This window comes from Plecotus auritus (assembly GCF_963455305.1).
Source record: "Plecotus auritus genome assembly, chromosome: X".
In the NCBI taxonomy this organism is placed as follows: domain Eukaryota; kingdom Metazoa; phylum Chordata; class Mammalia; order Chiroptera; family Vespertilionidae; genus Plecotus; species Plecotus auritus.
Window position 1 is genome coordinate 16,255,781 of NC_137784.1, and position 17,044 is coordinate 16,272,824.

Genomic DNA, 17,044 nt, shown 5'->3' on the forward strand with positions numbered 1-17,044 from the left:
AAGTGCTCAGCCTATCTAGTAATAAGGAATGTGAAAACTAACAGTGTGATTCATTTTCACTCTTTAAAATTGGCAAAAATTAAAACAATTTATAGCAGTCAGTGTTGGTGAGGATATAAACAGGTACATTCTTGTTTTTTAAAAAAATATATTTTATTGATTTTCACAGAGAGAAAGGGAGAAGGATAGAGAGCTAGAAACATCGATCAGCTGCCTCCTGCACGCCCCCTACTGGGGATGTGCCCACAACCAACGTACATGCCCTTGACCGGAATCAAACCTGGGACCCCTCAGTCCGAAGGCCGATGCTCTATCCACTGAGCCAAACCGGTTAGGGCAACAGGTACATTCTTTAAAGAAGACAGTTTGATTATAACAAGATTTAAAATATCTCACCCTTTAACCCAGAATCCCACATGGGAGAATGTATCATAAAGAAATATTTGCTCATGATGTTTATTTCAGCATTTTTTTTTTTTTTGTTAATCCTCTCCAGAGGATATTTTTCAATTTGTTTTTAGAGAGAGTGGAAGAGAGAGGGAAAGACAGAAACATCGATGTGAGCATGAGCCCTGACCAGGGCCCAGTGCCCAGTGCCGGGGAGGTGCCCAGAATCGAACCCGGGACACTTTGGTCTGCAGGCCGACGCTCTATCCACTGAGTCAAACCAGCTAGGGCAGTTCATCTCTTTTTATTGCTGAATAGTATTTCACTGTAAAGATATACCGCATTTACCCATTCACCAATTGATGGACATTAGAATTGTTTCTACTTTTTTGGCTATTAAGAATAATGCTGCTATGAACATTAGCATTCAAGTTTGTGTAGACATATGTTTTCATTTTTCTTTGAGTAGATTCCTGGGAGTGGAATGTTAGGTTGTATGGTAAGTCTGTGTTCTACTTTTTAAGAAACTGCTAACCTGTTTTTCAAAGTGGCTGTACCATTTTATATTCCCTTCAGTAATGTATAAGGGTTCCAGTTTCTTCACATCCTTTCCAAAACTTGGTATTGTCTGTTTTCTTTTATTATACTAATTTTGGAGGATATGTAGTGGTATCTCATTGTGGTTTTAATTTGCATTTTCCTAATGTCTAATGATGAGCCCATCATAGTACCAAAATATCCCCCAAAATGGAGTTCAAGTTTGATCAAAACATAAAGCATTGACCCTGTACAATTATAAAGGACAGGCAGAAGAAAAAGTCACCCTAAATCACGATCTGCTCAGGTCTCGCCTACGAGAATGGGAACAGGGAAGAAGAGAAATCTACATGCATAGCTGAACTTGAGAACACTGCTTGGGGCCCCGGGGCGATTTCTGTTTCCTGGCTTTCCCCCCACTTCCCAGACAGCTGCTCACAGAGCTTGGGCACGTATCATCCTATTCCGCCTGGTAGCCCGTGCCAGCCACTGGGGACTGAGCTCATACTTTTTGTGGAAAGATGCCACCTTGAATTTGCCAGGGTGGCCTCCAGGTCGGTTGCTGAGAATGGGCTCGTCCCACTTCAGAGGCCACTGAAGTCCTGTGCCCTTTGGAAGCCCAGAGCCCACATAATCAGAGAGGACTGTGCCACTGCTGATGTCACTGCCCTTCATGTTGACCACCAGAAAATGGTGCCATTCCCTACGTTTTGGGTCCTTTCTGCTGGGAGCATCCGGGTCTGTCAAGACCAAGGTGTAGAGTTTGCTTAGATCAAGGCCATCCCTTGCAATACCAGTGGGTCGGTTCTCAGCCTGGGTGGGCGTCAGCACTTTGCCCAGCTCGTCTACCTCCACCCCGGCGTATGCGACCTGCAGCGGGTGCTGCGGAGTCTCATCCACCCCCTGCAGGCTCCAGGGCCGGGACCACTTCCCGAGGTCCGCCGGCACACGGGGCGGAGCAGGCGGACAGCCGGGAGAGCCGGAGCCGGAGCCGAGAGCCACGGGAGACCAGGCGCTGTAAAGTAAGATTTTAAATCGGGTAATAGAAATCCTCCAACTTTTCTGTTTTCGAAATTGTTTTTACTATCCTAAATCCTTTGAATTTCCGTAGAAATTTTAGGCTCAGCTTGTCGATTTCTCCCCGAAAGGGCCTGCTGGAATTTGGATAGGGATCGCGTTAAATTTATAGATCCAGGCGGCGGCCTGGGCCCGGGCGCGGCGGTGGCGGAGCCGGAGCCGCATCTAAGATGGCAGCGGCAGCGGCGGCGGGGCGGGCGTTGTGGGGGTGGCGGGCCGGGGCGTCTCGGGGCCCTGCGCGGCCGATTCGGGGCTCCCTGGCGCCCACCTTCTCGCCATCGGCGACGCGATCGGCGGGATCAGGGGCGCGCGGAGCCGCAGGCGATGCGCTCTGGCCCCGCCGAGGCAGGCATCGCCCTCTACAGCCGTGGAGATGTGAGTGTGTGTGTGTGTGTGTGTGTGTGTGTGTGTGTGTGGGCTCGGTGTCCCGCGAGACGGAGTGCAGCCGCGTGGGCAAGCAGTCCTTCATCATCATTACCCTGGGCTGCAGCAGCGTCCTCATCCAGTTCGCCGCACCCAAAATCTATTCCTTCTGCAATATCCTAAAGACCTGCCGGGGCCATAGCCTGGAGCGGTCGGTGTTCTGCGAGCGAGGGAGGAGTCGTCCTCCATCTCCGTGCAGTATTTCCAGTTTTATGGCCACCTGCCCCAGCAGCAGAACAGGATGCAGGGCTACGTGCCGGTGAGCACCTAGCAGCGTGCCATACTGCAGAGCCACAGGGACTTCAAGGACAAGGTCGTTCTTGATGTTGGCTGTGGCTCTGGAGTCCTGTCGCTTTAAATATATATATATATATATATATATATATATATATATATATATATATATATATATATATATTTGATTTCAGAGAGGAAGGGAGAGGGAGAGAGAGAGAGACATCAATGATGAGAGAAAATCATTGATCGGTTGCCTCCTGCACCTCCCCCCACCCTGGGGATCCAGCCTGTAACCTGGGCCTGGGCGCTGACTGATTGGCAATCGAACGGTGGTTCATAGGTCGAGGCTCAACCTCTGAGTCACACTAGATGGGCTCCTGTTGCTTTTTGCTGCCCAAGCTGGAGCAAGGAAGACATAGGCAGTGGAGGGCAGCACCGCCGCCCAGCACCCATAGGTCTTGGTGAAGAATAACAACCTCACCTACTGTATTCAGCCCCTGTATCATGGTCATCTGCAGGAAGGTGAAGAGGTCTCGCTCCCTGAGCCGGTGTACATCACCATCTCAGAACCTATGGGCTACATGCTGTTCAATGAGTGCATGCTTGAGAGCTACCAACATGCCAAGTACCTGAGGCCTAGTGGAAACATGTTCCCTATCATTGGTGATGCACACCCTGTGCCCTTCATGGATGAACTGCTCTACATGGAGCAATTTACTAAGGCCAGATTCTGGTACCAGCCATCTGTTGGCCCTCCGAGATGCCATTGTGGACAAATATATCTGGAAGCTTGTAGTGGACACATTTGACACCCAGATACTGATGGCCATGCCTGTCAAGTACACGGTGAACTCCTTAGAAGCCAAAGATGGAGACTTGCACAGGATAGAGATTCCATTCAAATTCCACATGCTGCGGGAGACGGGGGGTGGTAAGAGAAAAAAGAAAAAAAAAATTCCACATGCTGCAATCCGGGCTGGTTCAGGGTCTGGCTTTCCGGTTTGACGTCATGTTCATTGGCTTATAATAACTGTGTGGCTTGTCCAGGCCCCACTGGTACCAGGTCTGGTGCCTGTTGCAGTCACCACTGTTTGGCAAGGCTGGGGACACACTCTCAGGGACATGCCTGCTTATTGCCTACAGAAGACAGAGCTACGACATCAGTATTGTGGCCCAGGTAGACCAGACGGGTTCCAAATCCAGTCACCAACTGGATTTGCAAAACCCCTTCTTCAGATACACAGGTGCGACACCCTCACCCCCGCCTGGGTCCCACTACACACCCACTTGGAGAGCACGTGGAACATGGGCAGCACCTAAACCTCAGCAGTGGGATGGCCGCAGCTGGCATGCTGACTGCCTGGACCTGAGCAATGTTATCATAGGCAGCTCTAGTGTAGGCCACAACAACCGGATTCCTTTAGGGTCCTCCGGCACCCAGGGCACCCACCACCTGGTCAACAGCCAGTTCACCATGGGCATCTCTGCCATCTCCATGGCCTCACCCATGTCCATCCCAACTAACACCATGAACTAGGGCAGTGGTTGGCAAACTCATTAGTCAACAGAGCCGCAGTTTGCCGACCACTGAACTAGGGGAGCTAGGCCCTTCCAGTGGGGAATGGACTGACAGCACCAAGAAACCAAATGAAGACCCTGCCCACCCACCCCTCCGCCTGGGCAGCTTTCACCCCAGTATTGAAGAAGCCCAAATACTGGCCATGGTCCTCTTTGCCTATAGAAACTTGGACACTTCTTTAAAAATATATTTTTTTACAGGGGCCCAGTGCATGAATTCGTGCACCTTGAAAGGAACTATGGGCTGCAAGGCTGCAGTGGGCACAGGGGTAGGTCTCGACCCATCTTCCACACCCCCACCCAGCCCCTCTTGCCTTGGCCCTGGTCCCCTGTCTGCCTGCCATCTCACTCCCGCTGCCACTGTTTCCATGTGCTGACTGCGCCAGCACCGTTCACACCCACTGATGGCAGTGAGCGATGGGGGCCGGCACCAGCAATGGGTGTGAATGGGTGCGAGCAGGGCCGGTGCTGTCAGTGGGTGTGAGCGGCGGCTGCTGCCCCGATCACCTCTCAGGAGCAGAGGGAGGTGGAGAAGCCCTCAGCGGTGATCGGGGCCGTCAGCCGCCGCTTGCACCTGCTGATGCTGACGGCACCGAGTGATAGGGGTGCCGAGGGATCGGGGCTGGCGCCAGGCAGGACTGTGGCACTGCAGCAAAGAATTTTCGGTAACCACCAGAGGCTCACCCCGATGACGGTGACCAGTGCCCCACCTTGGTCTGGTGCCCCTGCTCATCTGCTCCACCATCCTACCACGGCTGACGCCCGCCATGTTCCGCGTGTGCCCCCTGGTGGTCAGCGCACATCATAGCAACCATTCGGTTTTTCTGCTGTTTGGTCTATTTCAGCCGTGGGCAAACTACGGCCCGCGGAGCCGAAAGAGCGGAGGGTTCTCTTGCTCTCCCCTCCGCTCCTTTACTTTGAATTTATATTAGTTCACACAAACACTCCATCCATGCTTTTGTTCCGACCCTCCAGTCCAGTTTAAGAACCCATTGTGTCCCTCGAGTCAAAAAGTTTGCCCACCCCTGGATTTGCATATTAGCCTTTTATTATTTAGGATTGACTTCAGAGAGGAAGGGAGAGGGAGAGAGAAATAGAAACATCAATGATGAGAAAGAATCATTGATTGGCTGCCTCCTGCACTGCATGCACCACACAGGGGATGGAGCCCACGACCTGGGCATGTGCCCTTGACTGGAATTGAACCCAGGACCCTTCAGTCCACAGACCGATGCTTTACCCACTGAGCCAAACCAGCTAGGGTGAACTTGGACACTTTTTACACAATGTTACTGCAGCTACCCTCACTGCCCACTCATATCTTGGCCTTGAGCGTGGGTAATTGCCATATTTTACACAAGATCATACCATGGGATCCCTGTTTCCCCCTCCTGTGCTCTCTACCCTGACCTGGGCTTGAAATCTAACAAAACAGACGTGCCCAGGCCTGACAGCTGCAGGCCCTGTGGGTGGGTGGCAGGGAGCAACTGTGGCCCTGCCCAGTTTCCCAGCTCCGGCCCCCCTTGCCTGTCTCCAGTGGGAAGGCAGGCTTAGCCAGACGGGGCCTCCCTACGCCTTGGTCACAATGGGCATGACATGCTGCTTTTTAAATTCTATTTTTTTATGAAAAGAACCAGTGTCAATCCGCAGACCCTCTGAGAAACCAGGCCGGCCTGGCGGAGCCAGCAGCCCCCCTCCCCCAACTCAGAGGCTCAGTGGTGTGGGGTGGCCCTGCTAGGACTTCAGAACAGGGTGGGGCCAGGCCTGTACAGCTCCATATATGTGTCACAAAAGGGTTCACTTCACACTTGAATGTACAACCCACTCCAGCTGTCGGGAAGGCCCTGCCTCTTGCTGCTATCCTGTCCCTGAGCCCCTCTGGATCCGCCTCCCTAATCCCTGCCAAGAGCTAGAACATGAGGCCCTGGGGCCTGGAGGGGAGGAGGGTCAGTGTCAGCCACTAGACACAGAGAAACCTCAAGGATCTGTTATGGAAGGCGTTCTTTTTCCTTGTAGCTAACATTAGGCCTGTGTATTTCCCTCAGTATTTGTATTCCCAGCCTAAATCCCATTTGGTCACGGCGTATGATTATTTTTATATGCTGCTTAATTCAGTTGGTGGATAGTTTGTTAAATATTCTTACATTTATGTTAATGAGGAATACTGATTTTCAGTTTTCTTATGATGGCTTTGTTTGGTATTGGTAAGGGGTAAAGCTAGCCACACAGAATGAATTGGGCAGTATTCTGTCTTCCTCTGTTTTCTGAGAGTTTGTGAAGGATTGGTAATATTTCTTCTTTAAATATTTGATAGAATTCACCAGTTTGCCCGTGAAGCCACCTAGATTTGAACTATTCTTTCGGAGAAGATTTCAAATTAGTAATGTGATTTCTCGCTGTAGGTGTGTTCAGATTTTCTGTTGCTTATTGGGTTAATTTTGATAATTTGTGTCTTTTCAGGAATTTGTCCATTTCATCTAAGATGTCTAATGTGTGGGCATAAACTTGTTCATACAAACCCTTTTTAATCCTTTTAATTTCAGTAGTGTGGGTAGTGTTGTATCCTCTTTCATTCCTGATTTTGGTAATTTGTGTCTTTTCTCTCTCTCTCTCTCTCTCTCTCTCTCTCTCCCCCACCCCCTCTTTTTTTTTTTTTTTTTTTTTTTATGGTCAGTCTTTTCAAAGAACCAACTTTCAGGTTTTTTTTAATTTTCTCTATTGTTTTTCTGTTTTCTGTTTCATTGATTTCAGTTCTAATCTTTATTATGTCTTATCTTGCTTTGGGTGTAGTTTGCTCTTCTTTTTCTAGTTTCCTAAAATAGAAGCACAGGTTATTGATTTGATTTTTTTGCGTGATATAAATATTTAAAGCTATAAATGTCTCTCTAAGCACCATTTTCTCTGTGTCCCATCTTATTTTAAAAAGTAAATTTTTTATTATGAGATAATTATGAGTTCACATGCTGTTTTAAGAAATCATACAGAGATATCCCATGTACCCTTTACAGAATATCCCCCAATGGTAACATCTTACAAAGCTATAATATCTCATTGTGGTTTTAATTTGCATTTCTAATGGCTAATGGTGTTCATGGGCTTTTTGCCATCTGTATATCCTTTTTGGTGAAATGTCTGTTCATGTATTTTCCTCATTTTGTAATTGGATTATTTGCTTTTCTACAGTTGAGTTTTGAGGTATTAATCCTTTGTCAGATATGTGGTTTGCAAATATTTTCTCCCAGTTTGTAGCTTGACTTTTCATCCTCTAAATAAGGTATTTCACAGAGCAAAATTTTACCCATTTTTCCTTTTATGGTGCTTTTGATGTTAAGTTTAAGAACACTTTGCCTGGCCCTAGCTGGTTTGGCTCAGTAGATAGAGCATCGGCCTGCGGACTGAAGGGTCCCGAGTTCAATTTCGTTCAAGGGCACATGCCCGGGTTGCAGGCTAGATCCCCAGTAGGGGGCGTGCAGGAGGCAGCCGATCAGTGATTCTCTCTCATCATTGATGTTTCTATCTTTCTCTCCCTCTCCCTTCCTCTCTGAAATCAATAAAAAATAAAAAGAAAAAATAAAAAGAACACTTTGCCTGGCCCTAGGTCCTGAAGATTTTATCCTATGTTTTTCCCCTAAATGTTTTATAATTTTATGTTTTACATTTAAATCCACAATCCATTTTGAGTTCATTTGTGCATCAGGTGTGAGGTTCAGGTTTAGGTTTATTTATTTATTTATTTATTTGCCTTATGGCTGTTCAATTGATCCAGCACCATTTGATGAAAATACTCTCCTTCCTCCATTGAATTATTTTTTGCATCCGTGTCAAAAATCAATTGGGTATCTTTGTGTGGGTCTGTTTCTGGATTTTCTATTCTGTTCACTGACCTATGTCTATACGTCTACAATCTGGATTACTGTAGCTATATAATAAATCATGAAATCAGGTAGACTAATTTTTTTCTACTTTGTTCTTCTTTTTTCAAAATTAATTTAGCTATTCTAGTTCCTTTTCCTTTCTATGTAAATATTAGGATAAGCGTATCTACATCTATAAAAATATTGTTGAGCCCTAGCTGGTTTGGCTCAGTGGATAGAGCATTGGCCCACAGACTGAAGGGTCCTGGGTTCGATTCCAGGCAAGGGCACATACCTTGGTTACAGACTCATTCCCCAGCCCTGGTCGGGGGCCGTGTGGGAGGCAGCCAATCTATGTCTCTCTCTCACATCGATGTTTCTCTCTATCTCTCCTCCTCCCTTCCATTCTTTAAAAATCAATAGAAAAATATCCTTAGGTGAAAATTATATATATATATATATATATATATATATATATATATATATATATATCTGAGATTTGGATAGGAATTGCATTAAACCAGTACAGGAATTTGGGGAGAACTAAAATCTTTTCTATGTTGACTCTCCTAATCCATGAACACAGAAAGTCTCTCCATTTATTTAGACCTTCTTGTATTTCCTGCATCAGTGTTTTGCAGTTTTTAAGGATACAAGTCTTATACATGCTTTGTTAGATTTATACCTAAGTATTTTATTTTATTTTTTACTGATTGTAAATCGTATTGTATTTTAAATTTTGGTGTCCATTGCTAATATATAGAAATACAGTTATTTTATACACTTACCTTGTATCCTGTGACGTTGTCAAAATTATTAGCTCTAGGAGTTATTTTATAGATTTAAAAATATATTTTTTATTGATTTCAGAGAGGAAGGAAGAGGGAGAGAGAGATAGAAACATCAATGATGAGAGAGAATCATTGATCAGCTGCCTCCTGCATGCCCCATACTGGGGATCAAGCCTACAACCCGGGCATGTGCCCTGACTGGGAATCGAATCATGAACTCCTGGTTCATAGGTCCACGCTCAACCACTGAGCCACACCGGTGGGGCATCCTATATAACAAAAGCCTAATATGCAAATCGACCAAATGGTGGAACAACCAGTGGAACAACTGGTCACTATGACACGCACTGACCACCAGGGGGAAGATGCTCAATGCAGGAGCTGCCCCCAGCCCGCAGGCCCCAGGCCAGCCAAGACGGGTGCCAGCAGGGCCCCCCCCACACCCGATCACCCCGCTGGTCGCCCTACAGATCAGCCCTGATTGCCGGCCAGGTCTAGGGACCTTACCCATGCATGAATTTTGTGCACTGGGCCTCTAGTTTTTACATAAACATTCATGTCATCTGCAAATAGGGACAACCTTATTTCTTTTTTTATTTTTTTTTATTTTATTTTTTTTACAGAGAGGAAGGGAGAGGGATAGAGAGTTAGAAACATCAATGAGAGAGAAACATCGATCAGCTGCCTCCTGCACACCCCCTACTGGGGACATGCCCGCAACCAAGGTACATGCCCTTGACCGGAATCGAACCTGGGACCTTTCAGTCCGCAGGCTGACGCTCTATCCACTGAGCCAAACCGGTTTCTAGGGACAACCTTATTTCTTTCTTTTCAATCAAGATTCCTTTTACTAGTATTTTATTTCAGTTTATTTCTTTGTCATGATGCACTGGCTAGGACTTTCAGTACTATCCTATCTAATAAAGAGGGAATATGCAAATTACCATCACATCGTAACAAGATGGCTGCGCCCACAGCAGAGGCAGGGATCCTGTAACACAAGATGGCTGCGCCCACAGCGGAGGCAGAGTTCTCGTAATGAGCCTTAACAAGCAATCAGCAGGGACCTGAGTCTGTGTGGCACTGGGCTGGGGCAGAGGACCTGAGGCTGCACCCCCCGCCTGATGGGGCTTGACTGGGGACCTCAGGCCACGACCCCTGCCCCGGTGCCAGGCCAGGGGACCTCAGGGCACACCCCCCACCTGGTGGGGCATGACAGGGGTGGGGCTGGCCAGGTCTGGATCTAGCCCAATGGGGGTGGGGCTGGCCGGGTCTGGATCTAGCCCAATGGGGGTGGGGCTGGCCAGGTCTGGGTCTCGCGCGATTTCGAGGCACACGTGCGTGGGCGGGGACTTGACTCTGGTTCCCGTGGTGCACCCCAGACTCTGACAGGAGGAAGATTTTCATATACATTTTACTAATTTTCTTTCATCTCTGACACTTCTATTATAGAGAAAGGGCAAATAGCAATATTAAAATATTTCCTCTAATTAATTCTCTTTTTTTTTTTTTTAAATATATTTTATTGATTTTTTACAGAGAGGAAAGGAGAGGGATAGAGAGTTAGAAACATCGATGAGAGAGAAACACCGATCAGCTGCCTCCTGCACACCTCCTACTGGGGATGTGCCCGCAACCAAGTTACGTGCCCTTGACCGGAATCGAACCCGGGACCTTTCAGTCCGCAGGCCGACGCTCTATCCACTGAGCCAAACCGGTTTCGGCTAATTAATTCTCTTTTTTTTTAAAATATATTTTATTGATTTTTTACAGAGAGGAAGGGAGAGGGATAGAGAGCTAGAAACATCGATGAGAGAGAAACATCGATCAGCTGCCTCCTGCACACCTCCCACTGGGGATGTGCCCGCAACCAAGGTACATGCCCTTGACCGGAATCGAACCCGGGACCCTTCAGTCCGCAGGCCGACGCTCTATCCACCGAGCCAAACCAGCTAGGGCTAATTCTCTTTTAATGTGCATGAATTTCATGCGCCGGATCACTAATGTTGAATAAGATGATGAGAGCAGACATCCTTGCTTTGTTCCTGTTCTTAGGGGGGAAACAGTCAGTTTTTCACCAATAAATATAATGTAAGCTGTAAGTTTTTTTGTAGGTTTTATTTATCAAGTTGAAGTTACCTTCTATCCCTAGTGTTCTGAGAATTTTTATCGGGAATCAGTGTTGAATTTTGTCAAATGCTTTTCTGCATCAATTGATATGATTATGTGATTTTTTTCTTTTTTAGCTTGTTGAAGGGATTTTAAATATTGAACTAGATTTGCATCCAGGGAATAAACCTTCCTTGGCCATGGTGTATGACTTTTTAATTTTTTTTTATTGTAATAAAATACACATAGCATACAACTTACTATTTTAGCCATTTAAAAGTGTACAATTGTCACTAAGTACATTCACGATGTTGTGCAATCATCACCACTATCTAATTCCAGAACATTTTCATCACTCCAAAAGAAAACCTCATACTCATTAAGCAATCACTCCTCATTCCCATTCTCCCAACCCCTGGCAACCACTAATCTGCTTTTTGTTTCTATGGATTTGCCAACTCTGCATATTTCATGTAAATGGAATTATACAGTGTGTGGCCTTTTGTGTCTGGTTTATTTCACGTAGCACAATGTTTCTGCGGTTCATCCATGTCATAGCATGTGTCAGTACTTCATTCCTTTCTATGACTGAATAATATGGCATATTCTGTTTATCTATTCATCGCTTGATGAGCATTTGGGTTGTTTCCATCTTTTGGCTATTGTGAGTAGTGGTGCTATGAACATTCATGTGTAAGTTTTTGTTTGAACACCTGTTTTCAATTCTTTTGAGTATATACCTAGAAGTGGAATTACTGGGTCATATGGTAATTCAATGTTTTAGCTTTTTGAGGAACAGCCAAACTTTTTTCTAAAGTGGCCACACCATTTTGCATTCCCACCAGGAATGTATGAGGGTTCCAGTTTCTTCACATCCTCATCAATGCTTTTTATTTTATGTTTGTTGTTGGTGTTATGGCCATCCTAGTGGGTGTGAAGTAGTATCTCATTGTGATTTTTATGTTCGTTTCCCTAATAAGTAGTGATGTTGAGCAGCTTTTCATATGCTTGTTAGCCATGTGTATATCTTCTTTGGAGAAATGTCTATTCAAGTACTTTGCTCATTTTTTAAGTGGGTTGTCTGTCCTTTTGTTGTTGAGTTGTAGATGTGTTTGATATATTCTGAATACTAGAACCCATATAATTCTTTTAATATGTTGCTGAATTTTAATTGCGAAATACAGGGGTGAGCAAAAGTAGGTTTACAGTTGTATGTGAAACATAATTTATTCTGTGTGTGTGTGTGTGTGTGAACAGCCAACTCTGCAATAAATTATTTCTTATTTATTTATTTTAAAATATGGACTGCTTCATGAATTTGCATGTCATCCTTACGCAGGGGCCATGCTAATCTTCTCTGTATCATTCCAATTTTAGTATATGTGCTGCCGAAGCGAGCACCAGAGTTTATTCTTTTTAAAAATATATATATTTTTATTGATTTCAGAGGGGAAGGGAGAGGGAGAGAGAGAGATAGAAACATCACTGATGAGAGAGAATCATTGATTGGCTGCCTCCTGCATGTCCCCTACTGGGGACTGAGCCCATAACCTGGGCATGTGCCCTTGACCGGAATCGAACCTGGGACCCTTCAGTCCCCAGGCTGATGCTCTATCCACTGAGCCAAACTAGCTAGGGCCCAGAGTTTATTCTTGTGTTATTTATTAATTATTGTATTATTTATTTGTATTACAACTGTATTCATGAGGGATATTGACTGTACTTTTCTTTTTTCTGATTAATCCTCACCCAAGGATACTTTTCCATTGGTTTTTAGAGAGTGCGGGAGGCAACCAATTGATGTGTTTCTCTCACATAATTTTTTAAAATAATTTTTTTCTTTTTGCCTCTCTGGGTGTTTTTAGCTACTTTGTCTTCTAAGTTGCTGACTCAGTCCTCTGCTTCATCTAATCTGCTGTTGAATCCTTCTAGTGTATTCTTTATTTCAGATATTGTATTCTTAAATTTCTACCGATTCTTTTGCATTGTTTCTATGTCCTTTGTTTTATGCTTACTATCTCTCTTTTTTTAAAAAAAAATATATTTTATTGCTTTTTACAGAGAGGAAGGGAGAGGGATAGAGAGTTAGAAACATCAATCAGCTGCCTCCTGCACACCCCCCACTGGGGATGTGCCTACAACCAAGGTACATGCCCTTGACCAGAATTGAACCTGGGACCTTTCAGTCTGCAGGCCAACGCTCTATCCACTGAGCCAAACGGGTTTCAGCTATGCTTACTATCTCTTTGTTGAAGTTCTCACTAAGTTCCTTGTACATCCTTATAACCACTGTTTTGAACTCTATACCTGGTAGATTGCTTGCCTCCATTTCATTTAGTTCTTTTTCTGGGGATATTTCCTGTTCTTTCATTTGGGGCATTTTTCTTTGCCTCCTCCTTTTGGCTGCCTCTCTTTTTTTGTTTCTGTGCATTAGGTAGATCTGCTATGTCTTCTTGTCTTGGTATGGAGGTCTTATGTAGTAGGTATATTGTGGGGTTCAATGACACAGTCTCCCTGATCACCTGAGCTAGGTGCTCCAGGAATGTCCCTTGTGTGGGTTAGGTGAGCCCTCCTATTGTAGTTGAGTCTTGATTGCTGTTGGTCCATCAGTGGGTGGGGTTGATTCTTTGGCTGGGTGAAGATGTGGATTGACCCCAACCACAGTGTATGAACTGCTGCGTGGAGGCTGACCCCACAAAGCGGAATTTGCCCCAACAGGGTTTGTGCCTGCTGAGATTTCCCTTTGGGTATGCTTCTTGAGGAACTAATTGGGTGGTGCTCTGCTGTGGTCTGAAGCCTGCCACCAGGTGTGTTGGTTCTGGGGCCTCTTGGGAGGGACTCCATTACAGCAGGTCAATATTAGGTACTGCCTGTGACTGGCTCTAGGCTACCTGTTTGGAGCTATAAAGGAATCCACAGTTTGTGCTACCTCTGCTGGGCCTGGGTGTGAGGAGATGAGCCAAGCTGCATACCAAGGCCAGTTTCCACCAGCACCAAGCCTGGGAGCAGGTCAGCAAATAGCCCAAAGCACCCCCAAAATCCACCTCCGCCTGTGGCTTCCTGTTAGTCTCAGTGAAATAGCCTCTGGTGATATGAGAGTTGCATGAGGTAGGTTCTCAGTGAATCACCAGGTAGGGGCATGTGTTCTTCACCAGAATGATATAGATTCAAACTCAGCACCAGTGCTGGGACTGAAACCACTCAGCAAAAGTCCCAGAGTACACCAAGGTCAGCCACCACCATCCGGGTGCCTGCAGACCTGTGTAGTGGGGCAGGGTCTTGTGGAGTTATCAGGGTGAGGCCAGCAGAGTTCATCAGACCCAAAGAGACCAAGATTTGGCCGTGTGAAGGGAGGGCTATACACAAGAATGGTTGTGCTGGTCAGGCATGTGAGGAAAAATTGGCCCTAGAGGCACAGAATTCAGTCTCTTCCTGATTCTGCCCAGAGCTTTTCTAGAAACTCTGCACTGCAAGCCCAGGCTGGCCACAGCCAGGTGACAATTCTGCAGGACACCAGGTTGGCAGGGAGGGGCCACTGGGAGTTGGGAGGGTGGGGCTAGTGGATTTCCTCTGGGGGATAAGCTCCAGTCAGGTGCGTGGTAGGAGGCGTGGTCTCCGCCCCAGAGTCACATAACTCAGTCTCTGACACCCCCTGAGTTCATCCTCAAGAGGCCTTCAAGAAATTCTACACCACAGGAGCAGGCATCTGACTCCTCTTCAGGGCTTGAGCTCAGCAGGGTGGGGCAACTGGGAGTCAGGAAGATGGGGCTATTACATTCCTCCAGGCTGTAACCACACGGAGTGGGTGCTCAACCCAGGAAAGATTGCATCTGTGGGAACGTGAGAGAGGGACTCCGCACAGGGCCCCTGGCGGCTGTCCCTTCAGCTCTCCCCTCGGAGCCACACAACCCAGTCTCTCCAGTCTTCTTTGAGCCTCCTTCCCTCCTCTGGAGCCCACGGTGAGTGGCTGTGAGTGAGATTTTATGCTCTGATTCTTTGAGAGGGTGCCTGGGTTTCTAAGAGACTCCCATCTCCCTGGTGGACAGAATTCCCACTGATTTTCACAGCCAGATGTTATGTGGGCTCCTCTTCCCGGCTCTAGTGTTCTGGGCTGGGAGCCCTGCTGGGGTTGAGACTCCATGCTCCTGGCAAGGGGAACTTCTGCAGCTGAGATATCCCTCTGGATTCTCAGCCACTGCACGTGGGTACAGGTCCAGTCCTTTTCACATCTCCACTCTTCCTACCAGTCTCGATATGGCTTCTTCTGTAAATCCTTGCTAATAAGACTTTTGTTCAGCTAGTCTTCAGTTGGTTATTTAGGTTGATTTTCCTTTATTTTAATTGTACTTGCAGTTTGGTCCTAGGAGGAAGTGAGTGTGACTTCTACCTACTCTGCCACCACCTTGGATAATCTGTGAAGGTATTTTTTTTTAATTGTGATTAACATTTAAGTCAATGGTAAAGCAGAATATCCTCAATAATGTGTGTGGGCCTTATCCAATCAGTTGAAGACCTTAAGTGAAAAAACTGACCTCCCCTGAGGAAGGAAAAATTCTGCCTTTGGACTTAACACTGCAGTTTTTCCCTGGGTCTCTAGCCTGCTGGCCTGCTCTGAAGATTTTGGATTTGCCAGCCCCACAATTGTGTATGTGTGTGTGTGAGTGTGTGTGTGTGTGTGTGTGTGTGTGTGTGTGTGTATTTTCTCCCCTCTTTTTCGTGACATTTTGCAGTTTCAAAAAACATACCCACAAACTTCCAGAATGCTCCTTAGAGGGCAGTATTGTCCCTGTTGAACCTATAGCACTTTTGAGACAATTGCTGTATCTCCTGAGGCTGCTTTTTGGCCAGAGACTTGAGTGGGTTGTGAAATCGGGGCTGTAGAGCTCCAGTTTCTCATGGTCTCAAAGGCTGGACTAATCCCTTTTTATAGACAAAATGATATGGATTCCAAAATTTTAAAGTAGGGGTTGTACTCACAACCTACATAATCTTCACTTTTCTCTCTCTATAAAAATATATAATACATATTATATAAATATAATATATGTGATATTTCATGTTATATATAAAATAAGGGATATATATACTGAATGGCCAGATTATTATGATCTCTGAACGCATAATCTGGCCACTCAGTATATATATATTAGAGGCCCGGTGCATGAATTCGTGCATGGGTGGGGTCCGGCCAGCCTGGCCAGGGGGAGGGGAAATGGGCAGTTGGCCAGCCTGCCTGCTGGTTGAATTCCTGGTTGAGGGGACAATTTGCATATTAGCCTTTTATTATATAGGATATACACTGAGTGGCCAGATGATTATGCATTCAGAGATTATAATAATCTGGCCACTCAGTGTATATACATATATATTAACACATCTACTTGTATTGAGCTCATCTAGTGAATTTTTTATTTTATATATTATATTTTTACCCTCTAAAATTTCCATTTGGTAATTTTTATAGTTTATTTTTACTCTGTTGAGAACTATATTTTCATTTATCTAAAGGGCGTGTTTACCTCATAGAGCATAATTATAACAGCTTTAAAGTCTGCCTGTTAATTTCAACATCTGAGTTATCTTGGATTTGGCATCTGTTGAATGTCTTTTCCCTTGGGAATTAGCCACTTTTTTTCTCAATTTTTTGTATGTCAAATAATTTGGATTGTATACTGGATATTATGAATCTTATGTTGTAAGAATCTGGGTCCTGTTAAAGTCGTCTGGTGGATGAAATTTTTTTTTTAAGTGGGCAATCAATCTCGTTAGGTTCAGACTACAAGCTTTGTGTGCAGTGGTCCCAATGTTAGTTCAAAAGCCTCTGCTCTGGTACTTTGATCTTATCCCGCATATGCTCTACTCAGGAGTTAGGTTGAGGGGTGTTTTATATAATAGCTTAGTTCTCAAAGTCTTTGCTTTGTTACTTTGGGTCTGTCCCATGCATGCTCAGCTCAGAGTTGAGTCTGGGATTTGTGCTAGTTCATGCACAGAATTAACTCCTTCTCCAGCAATCTCCTTTTTGTGATTCCTTCCACACTTCCAACTTTCAGG

General features: G+C 45.6%; 1 protein-coding gene and 2 pseudogenes across 5 annotated transcripts in view; 2 read left to right on the top strand and 1 right to left on the bottom strand.

Annotated features, from left to right (window-relative positions):
• Positions 1-1,238: 1,238 nt before the first annotated feature.
• On the bottom strand, positions 1,239-2,166 carry LOC308239508 (phosphatidylethanolamine-binding protein 1-like; annotated as a pseudogene). Its single transcript has 2 exons — positions 2,101-2,166; positions 1,239-1,986 (listed from the first exon to the last, which is right to left on the bottom strand). The product of its transcript is annotated as a phosphatidylethanolamine-binding protein 1-like (transcript).
• Positions 1,553-17,044, top strand: part of ZFX (zinc finger protein X-linked) — a 78,164-nt gene continuing 62,672 nt past the window's right edge. The window contains exon 1 of one of the 3 annotated variants that reach the window (XM_080651893.1): positions 1,553-1,946. The gene's annotated coding sequence lies outside the window, so the exon portion shown is untranslated. The remainder of the gene's footprint in view (positions 1,947-17,044) is intronic. The other 2 variants (XM_080651898.1, XM_080651897.1) reach the window with 2 other exon arrangements.
• LOC308239509 (histone-arginine methyltransferase CARM1-like) lies at positions 2,171-4,198 on the top strand (annotated as a pseudogene). Its single transcript has 3 exons — positions 2,171-2,756; positions 3,031-3,575; positions 3,607-4,198. The product of its transcript is annotated as a histone-arginine methyltransferase CARM1-like (transcript).